The 9,116-nt window shown below is 32.1% G+C and overlaps 1 long non-coding RNA gene across 1 annotated transcript; it reads right to left on the bottom strand.

Moving 5' to 3' along the window:
- Positions 1-273: 273 nt before the first annotated feature.
- Positions 274-2,498, bottom strand: LOC127841021 (uncharacterized). Its single transcript, XR_008030670.1, has 3 exons — positions 2,302-2,498; positions 1,846-1,954; positions 274-1,012 (listed from the first exon to the last, which is right to left on the bottom strand). It is a non-coding gene; the product is annotated as an uncharacterized LOC127841021 (long non-coding RNA).
- Between the last annotated feature and the right edge of the window lie 6,618 nt (positions 2,499-9,116).

Below are 9,116 nucleotides of genomic sequence, written 5' to 3' on the forward strand. Positions count from 1 at the left end.
TACGCATGTTGATCACACATCGTCATCTTTTCATTTGGTTTATTGTCTTTCATCGGCATTCGCTGCGTGATGGCTAATATGCAACACCCCTTAAAAACACAATGCAACTTATGGGTAATAAAGTTATAAACAATTAGCGCTAATTCATTACCATTCTACATAAACGAAGTCAACGCATTCGATACAGCTGTACTGCACACGCGTTTTAAAGAAGTGTAACGTGTCAGTTAAGTACCTCGTGTAATCAACATCCCTATGTGTCAAAACCGGATTAATCTTGATTACGAAACAGCAGTGAATGTGTGCATGGATTATGTTGGAATTTAATGCCTCATGTCTACGGTAAAGTTTTAAAATATTGTTCAACTTAGTGTTTGTTTTTGTTCAAACATAGAGCATGATTGTTCGTTAGGATCTTAATTTCGCCGATCGGTCGACTGACGAAATTTATGAAAATTAATGCCTGACGATTAATAATGGTTTCACAGTATTAGATTAATAGTTTGCTACATTACGATATATCGTCAATGTCTGTAAAGTGAACAACAAGATTAATGGCCTGCTCTTGTTGTTTTACAACAATCTACATTAATTTCGTCATGTGAGAACACAAGAAAAATTAATTATACATTTTACCTAAATACTTAACGTTAAATTGACTTCTCTGCTATTTTCCTGTTTAATTTTTATGCGTAACTTCGTTAATGTACAGCAGTCGATGTTGATAACGACCATTTAAAATACTCATAAAACGGCTCTTACCAGGATATGACCCAAGTTGTATGTTATATATAGTTTTGTAATAATTTTACAGCGCTAGAACGGCATTCATCCATCTCTGCCTAGTAACTGTCGATGTAGTAGTCATCAACAGATCCTTGAGAGTCTTGGTCATAATAGTAGTCGCTGTTCTCAGAGACGAGATGTCGAAGTTGTTGCATCCGCCCGAATTCTACTTCTGGGCACTCGTGGCACACGACTGTGTTGCGATTGCAAAAGTTCGTTGTGTCTTCTGAAATCAGATTAAAATTATGTCAACTATGTAAAACATACGTTTGTTATTTTAATTTCCGGTTCGTGTTGAATTGGGTTCATACAGCCACATTCTGTTTCCTAGTATCAGATATCAGTGCAATAATGTAAAGCATGTAAGCAAGAGTTATTAACTTTTAATTTTGACCAATGCACAAATACAAAATATTGAACATTAAACGCGGATAAATAACGCCAGGGATCATCGGCTTGGTGAGCGAAGCTTTGTGGTTATAAACCAGTAGGTAATGTGGTTATTGTCTTAAAAAATGCTAGTTGGTGGTTATTATAATTTTCCGAAAATAATAGTTTTTTTTTTCATTTTTTCTATGCTTAAATAGTTTTCCTTGTGATCTAACCATATTGATGAAAATTTACTAGTTGCACGATATTGGTGAATATTTATAAAAAAAAATCTATTTTAATGTTAAGTTTCCACGATTAAATATAATATTTTGTTCGATATGTGTCGTTTAGTAAAATAAATATATAAACTGCAAACTTTTCAATACATCCACAAGGCAATTGTAGAATTTTTCCTAGTTGTTGTTGTACCATGCGCATGATTTGACGTGAAGATTGCCTCTGTATTTGAAAAACTTGACTTGCTGATTGCAATTAATAACAAGAATCATGTAGAATAAAAGAATGATATAGCTATAATTGTCTTCAGAAATTAAAATTAACATAAAAGCGCTATTTTCAGCGCTATCAGAAATTTAGATATCTAATGAGATAATTTTAAAATTAAAAAACACATTTAAGTTATTTTGATATTATATCAAACCACGAAGCATCGTGTTGTTTACAAACCTGTTTAATTTATCAAATCCTTCTTTCCACGTACATTGAGTATTGTTCCATTAAAGTTCGCCCGACAAACCCTCTTTCCCCAGCTTGGCTTCTGTCACCAGAACTGTTGCTACGAAAACGAGTGCGATCAAATTCACCATTGCATTCATAGTTATCTTTAAAATAAAAAAAAAAGTTACATTACATTGCGTATTGAATGACGTACATCGTAAACGTATTCCTAATTACTTAGTGTCAAATAATATAGTCCATAATAAGAACATATTATGGCAAGTGTACCAAGTCTTTACAATTCTTTTTTGACTTCCTGTAGGAAAACTGTAACAAAGCTAGATCGTTAACCATCCAAAATGCAATTGAATACATTGCTTGTACGAGTTTGTTTTAGATTAGTCTTATTCTGCATTATCAAAATATTTAAAAAGAAATTCGTAAATGTGTAAAAAACGTGGTCACCTTTTTAGTCCCTTTAATGTTGAATGTTTTGTATTTCAAGCGTCAAATGCAGTACACACTGTTCTATAGAATAGCCTTAAGGAGCCAATTTATTCATCGAATTGACGTATCACTTTATTTCCTTCATAAACTTGAAATGATTCAATGTTTACTAGATATATATTTCGCATTAAACTTATTTAAAACTCTACTTAACAAGTTGCAGTTGGATTGTCGGAAAGACAATGGTGGATGATTGCACTCGGCCCTTCAGTTTAAATACATTATGACCCGGACTCTTGCTCTCATACTTAAGAAGCAGATATAGCCTTCGCACTCATGCTTCTCGATCAGGATGTAAACAACAGACGCTGATGTTAATATATCGGGGACAACTACTTGAATGCGATTGCTATCGGACCTTTGTGGGTTCTCTTTAAACATACGCATTAGAAAATATAATGTAAATGTTCTAGTATGTACTGTGAATGTTATATGTATATTTGAAAACTAAGGTGAAATTAACTTTTGTATAATTTGAAATGCATGTTATTGGCATTGAAATTAAAAAAAAAACAGCTCAAAATCGGTATGGTTGTTATCGAATGTTAACAGTTATTGAATTACTAGTATCTGGTTCAAAACATATGCTTCAGTATATTACATGTTGTTCATTTATTTAGACCGAGCTTGCCAACAATTTATTTAAACTTACAAAAAATAATTAGGCTATTGTTATTGTTATTGATATTTATTAAAACATGTTTTAACATCCATTCACTAAAATTTCACATGTGCTATTTATCGTTATCCGTTTATATACATCTATTGACAGTTTTATATTTATGGAATCATTACAGAAAAGAGAGAGTTTTACATATTGTGTTTCGATCATGCCTTAGTGGGGTTCAAAATAACAGTAAAAAATAGAGCCTTTTTCAGTGCAAAGTGTACTACAACCGCTGGGAATGGGTATTGCACCACTTTATGTTCATTTCATTCATAGCGATTTTAGTTTAAATGATTTTTCCGCGCCTGCTATCAGTTTCCTCGGGAACAACTGTTTGTAATAATGATAATAATAATAATAATAATAATAATAATAATAATAATAATAATAATAATAATAATCAAATTTTAGTAAAAATAATTAATCTTTTTCTTAATAATTATTATCAAGCTTTTCAAAATAACTTTTAAATTAATATCTCAAAAAATAGAAAAGCCTTAAAACCCAACTTAACCAAAACATGTATTAAAGGCACATCTCAAATTAGCTGATTATCGTTATAACATCGTGTTCCAATCTAGCTACAAAAGAGAGGACAAGTGTGGCTGAGAAGATAAACACATGTTAAGAATTCGCTGAATAATTAAAACATGTCACTATTTTAACATACGAAATAAATCAATACATAAAACCGTCCGAGATATCGATAAGTACTTGAAGTGTAATGCAATTTCGAACTAGGATGCTAATAACAATATGTCAGCCTTTCAGATCTATTGATTGCTTTGTCAAGTTTCATCAAGCTGCATTACTATTAAAGGGGCCTTTTCACAGATTTTGGCATATCTTGAAGTTTGTCATTAAATGCTTTATATTGATAAATGTAAACATTGGATCTTAAAAGCTCCAGTAAAAAATCAAGAATAAAATTAAAATAAGAAAAAAAAAGTAGCCGGTACCAGGGCTCGAACCAGTGACCCCCGGAGTCCTGGAGTTAGTCTGAAGTAAAAACGCATTAGCCCTCTCGGCTATTCCGCCGAGTATACACAGAATAAGTATTTTATACCTTATATAAGCAATCTTCGTAGTTTCGTAAATTTAAACGACAACAACAGAACTCTCCAAATTATTCAATCGTTTCGCGTTGCAACGCTTTATAATTTTTAGGTTTTCAAATCGTCAAAAGATACATATAATGGCTATATTGGACTATGGTAAATGTTCAGTTATACTGTTTCCTCACAAATATCATAACTAAAATGAAAATTTGTGAATCTGAAACAACTTTTTTCAATTTTGTCAATTTACCAAACCGTGAAAAGATCCCTTTAACATAGGATACAGTTTTAAGTTTAAAATCAGCAATACATATGGTGTGAGGATAAGGATACAATTAGGATACACACTACAGTTTAGATACATCGGTCGATGATGACAAGGTTTCAATTGGTACAATTGAAATTCGTCATCATATTTTCAAATCAAATGTTGGTTTATAAGTGAAGACAAGTTATAATTACTTTAAAACGCGTCACAATGACTACATATTCATGAAACCAAAAACTAGACCATTAAATTAAGAATAAAAAGTATATTAAATAAACTGTCAAATATTTTATTTTAAGCCACCAGCTATTAAAAAAATAAATAGGAGCACACAAAATGCTTTCAGTGCAGCATTAGAATTTTATATTAAAATCGCACACTGAACAATAACATAATATTAAAAGTATTGATACCGAATTCAATTTATAGTTTATATTTTATTTCGATCAGAGAAAAACTCACTAAAATAGGTCGAATTTATTTTTGTTAAAAACTACGTGAGTTTAAAAATTAAAGTAAGGGTCATATTGCCAAACTATTTTACAATTGGCTCTATTGCTGAGCATAGTACACATTGATTTCCCTCAGAAGTACGATGTATTAGAAATCATTATATAACATTTTTATCGAATTATCTATATTTTAAGAAATGAAAACACTTGACAAAGGTCTCATTAGTTGTAAAAAATGTTATTTATTGAGTCGGAATAAAATACGAGGTTTGTTTTCAACAAATTATGTGACACTGAATCCCCAATATTCGCAAAAAAATCGCTCAGATCCTTGCAAAAGTAATATTTCACGGATAAGCCACACATGCATGTTTATTGCTATTGTTCACAACTCATTTCATATTTAGATAGAACAAAGGGAGATGTTGTTTTTTTTGCAAAATGAGATTTTTGACACGAGGAATTTTTTTACAGGATAGATCTTCCATGCGTTACGATAAAATCATTGTACTCTGATTTACGTGTATTCAAATAATTTTAAATTAAAGGGGCACAGCTCTTATTTACTTTAGATTATGTACTTCATTGCGTGCTCATCTAACTCAATTCATGGACGAAAATGAGTTCTTTTAAAATACTCTTAAACATGAAACAACTATTGCGACCGTCCATATTTACATTCAAGTTGCTGCCCTAACATGTCGTAATCAAACAAAATAGTAGAATCATAAAAATATGGTCCAACCTGAATGTATCGTCTTATTTAAATCAATTTCATGTTAATTGAAACCAATTATTCTCTCTTGAAGACGATACGCGTATACTTCTTAAGAGAGAGAACCATTACAATTGAATCGTAAAAGTAACAAAATCATAACAGTGCGCGGAACAGTGTCAGACTTAATAATTGAATTTGGTTAATAATCCGAATCGCTAATGCAGTTTTTTCTTTTTTCAAGTTTTAATACATTCATCATACATCTAACTAGTCTGTCAGTAAAAATGCCTATTTCGTGATTGAGTTCCTCCAGCAAAGTTTGTATTAGCGGTAGTCCGACTTTCCTGTTCAAAAAAACATCTCTCAAGTATTTTTCGGTTTGTTATTAACTATGTGGGTTAGTGTTGGGTTCGGTTAGCTTTAAACCGGTTCATACCCTCGATGATTTGCTTTAACTGGGACTGTAAATCATGGCGGTAATCCAAAGTCAATATTTAGTTTTATTTTATTGTTAGTATTATGTAACAAAAGTCATTTACAATAACAAACATTTCCCGCCTGATAGAGTTTCTGAAATTTTCTTGTTTACTAGATCAATACTGGCATACAATTATCATGTTGAGAACTGAAATCAAGTAGAATGTTCATTAAATTGACCAATCAAACAAATCTTTCGAACTTAACTGTATCTTAGTTCACGTGTTTGTTAATCCTTTATCATTATACATAGTTGCTTACCAAATATAAACATGAACTGTTTAAAAGGTAGAATATAGACAACTGATTCTGTAATCAAAACATACGATTTTGATTTCGCTTAAATGGAGCTAAGCAAAATAATCTAAACGCTTGTATCACAAATCGTGTGAACAAACATACTGTTTAAATGTAGCTTCCAATAGTACAGTGATAATGTATGTATTACTGTATTTTAATATGGGTGAGATGAAAACTTCCGGTAGTGAAAACTTCTTAGCCAAGTTATTTTCTTTTTATCTGGTTTATTAGCTGATTTATCAGACAGAACAGAACAAATATTTTATTTACTTAAGCAAAAACAGCTCATCGTGATCAATATAAACATTCATACATGCGTGAAAAATACCGTAAATAAAGATAATAATAAATTACTCGTGAGAGTGTTGTGTGTTAATGTACACACTGAATTGAGTATTCATACTCAACTCTATATAATCAACAACAGAGGAAACAGCAAAAATACATAGATAAATTACATAATACACTGAAAATGTCAACAAAATTTGGCGTCAACAGATTAAAACACAGTATATTCATTTCATATCAAACGGTTAATATGGAATGAGTGCTGTATTGGACGTCATCATTGATGACGTTCAATCGAACGAATGATAAAGGGGGCTAAGTTTCGTTAAGTTGAGGCATATAGCCGCGATTTGGGTCTCTTGAATACTGGCCTAGCACGTTTGCTGAAATTTGACATGTATATGGACAAGAATGCGATCTACCTGTTGGCGTAGGCGTTATACCTGGGAAAAATCAGGTTTTCGAGTATTTTGCGTTTAAATATTTTTTATGGGAAAGGGCACGCGCGCGTGACGTCATGAAAAGCGCTTAGGCTAGCTTCCATCTTGCTACGAAACAAAGAAACTGACGTTACGCGTTATTAATTCAGTTAGGCGTTTAATCGATAAACAAAGGCGTAATAATTGTGTTTGAATATCAATCGGTAGTACACATGCATGTCTTTTGTGCACATTGTGTTTTTTAATGAACATGACATAAATCTATGTGTTATTCAACGTATTGAGTGCGACGAGTTAAAGAAAGGTTTACACGGCTAGGCTTTCCGAGATAAATGTAAGTACACACTGGTATTAGAATGGTATTCTATTTATCCGATAATATCTTGAATATAAATGATATTCAGACAATTACATTATTACGGTTTAATAATTTATTATTTAATCAATAAATAAACGCAAGCAGCAAATCAATTAATTTCGTTTGTAGTGGAAACCGAAAGTAAACAAACCAACCTTCAAAATGGCTGACGACATAGCAACGTAGGAATTAACGCTCAGAAATTATTTACAAAATAAGATCATCAGAAATGATGTAAAGTGAACGCTAATTCGCTGTTTTGTAGATAAGTATACGATCTATTGAAAAACCATAACATTTGACATAAAAACACCCGCGGATATGGAAATCTTCAGCGTAACGAAATAGCAGACATCACACGGTGTCTCATCTGATTCTACGCTGTTTGCCAAGGCCGATAATGAATGGAAATGCACAAACTCAGTAACTGGCAAGCATATAAGCATTAGTAGGTTGTTTCGTGATTATTTAGAAACGACTACATAATTCTTTTGGTTCAGCCAGTGCAACTTAACAGAAATAAGTATAAAAAGTTTCTACACCTGACAACAATGTGCCAACTTAATACAAGGTAAGTTGTTTACATTATTTAAAATATTGCAAGCTTACAGTATACAACAATAAACAGCTGGTACAATGTAATGTCATCATTTTAATTTTAATAAGCTCGTGGTTAATTACCCTTTTTTATCTTATGGATCAATGCATCTCTAACACCTTCAATTGACTTGTTCGTGAAAAATATACACCCTCAGTGCATGTTATCCCATACACCATCACTCACTTACTAAGGCTCGATTGATCATACTCGGCTTGGGTACTACTTACCGGTACATGTACCGCAGGTACTCTTAATTTTACTTACATGTACCCCGGGTACGGTAAATAAACTTAAACATACCCGCAAATATTAGATTGTATCTGATTTGTATATCCGCCAAAAATCCGATGTTGTTAACAGTGGTCTCTGGAAGCACCGGCAGCCGGCGATTTCACCGGTTACATTCAATCTAGATGCAGGCTACTTTTCCCCAAAATATCAATTGAAATGGTGCAAATGCACATGTTTTATTGCTTAATCGCCGGCTACTTTGAAAATATAACTGGCTTCTCAGATGTTTCTGGAGAACACTGCGTTAAACATGCTACCGATTAACGTAAAACAATATTGTTTACCTTAAACAAACTTCTCTTTTAAAAAATCAGCATCAACATGCTTTTTAGTACGAGTGTTGAGAGGACGCCTTAGGAATAAGCAAGTAATCAAGAATACGTCTCTGTTTCTGCTTTTATTTCCTTCATGTATAATGACGATAAGGATTGACGACTAACATTGACGACAATGATTACAAGCATTGACGACTAACGTTGACGACAAGCATTGGCAACTAGATGTAACATTGACCATTCTCTACAATAAATGAAATTAACAATAAAAAATGAGTAATAAGATTATAGTACAACAGATATGCTATTCAAAGTATAATATAATAGCATACACTCATTAGAATAAAAGGTTTCATAAATAACAATTTGAAACATTTTCAATAAATATCGAAATATCTTATACAATATTTATTACACAGCATTAATTAATTGTTAAAACATAATATAAAGACAGAATATGGTGTTCCCCATTTAACGGACCTTGCAAACCAAATAATGTTTCTTTTAAAAAATCTATGACGGTAAAAAGTGAACGTGCGATGTTGCGGAAAATATTATACTTGACGACATCATACAATGA

The sequence above is a fragment of the Dreissena polymorpha genome, chromosome 8, assembly GCF_020536995.1.
Source record: "Dreissena polymorpha isolate Duluth1 chromosome 8, UMN_Dpol_1.0, whole genome shotgun sequence".
Taxonomy (NCBI): Eukaryota; Metazoa; Mollusca; class Bivalvia; order Myida; family Dreissenidae; genus Dreissena; species Dreissena polymorpha.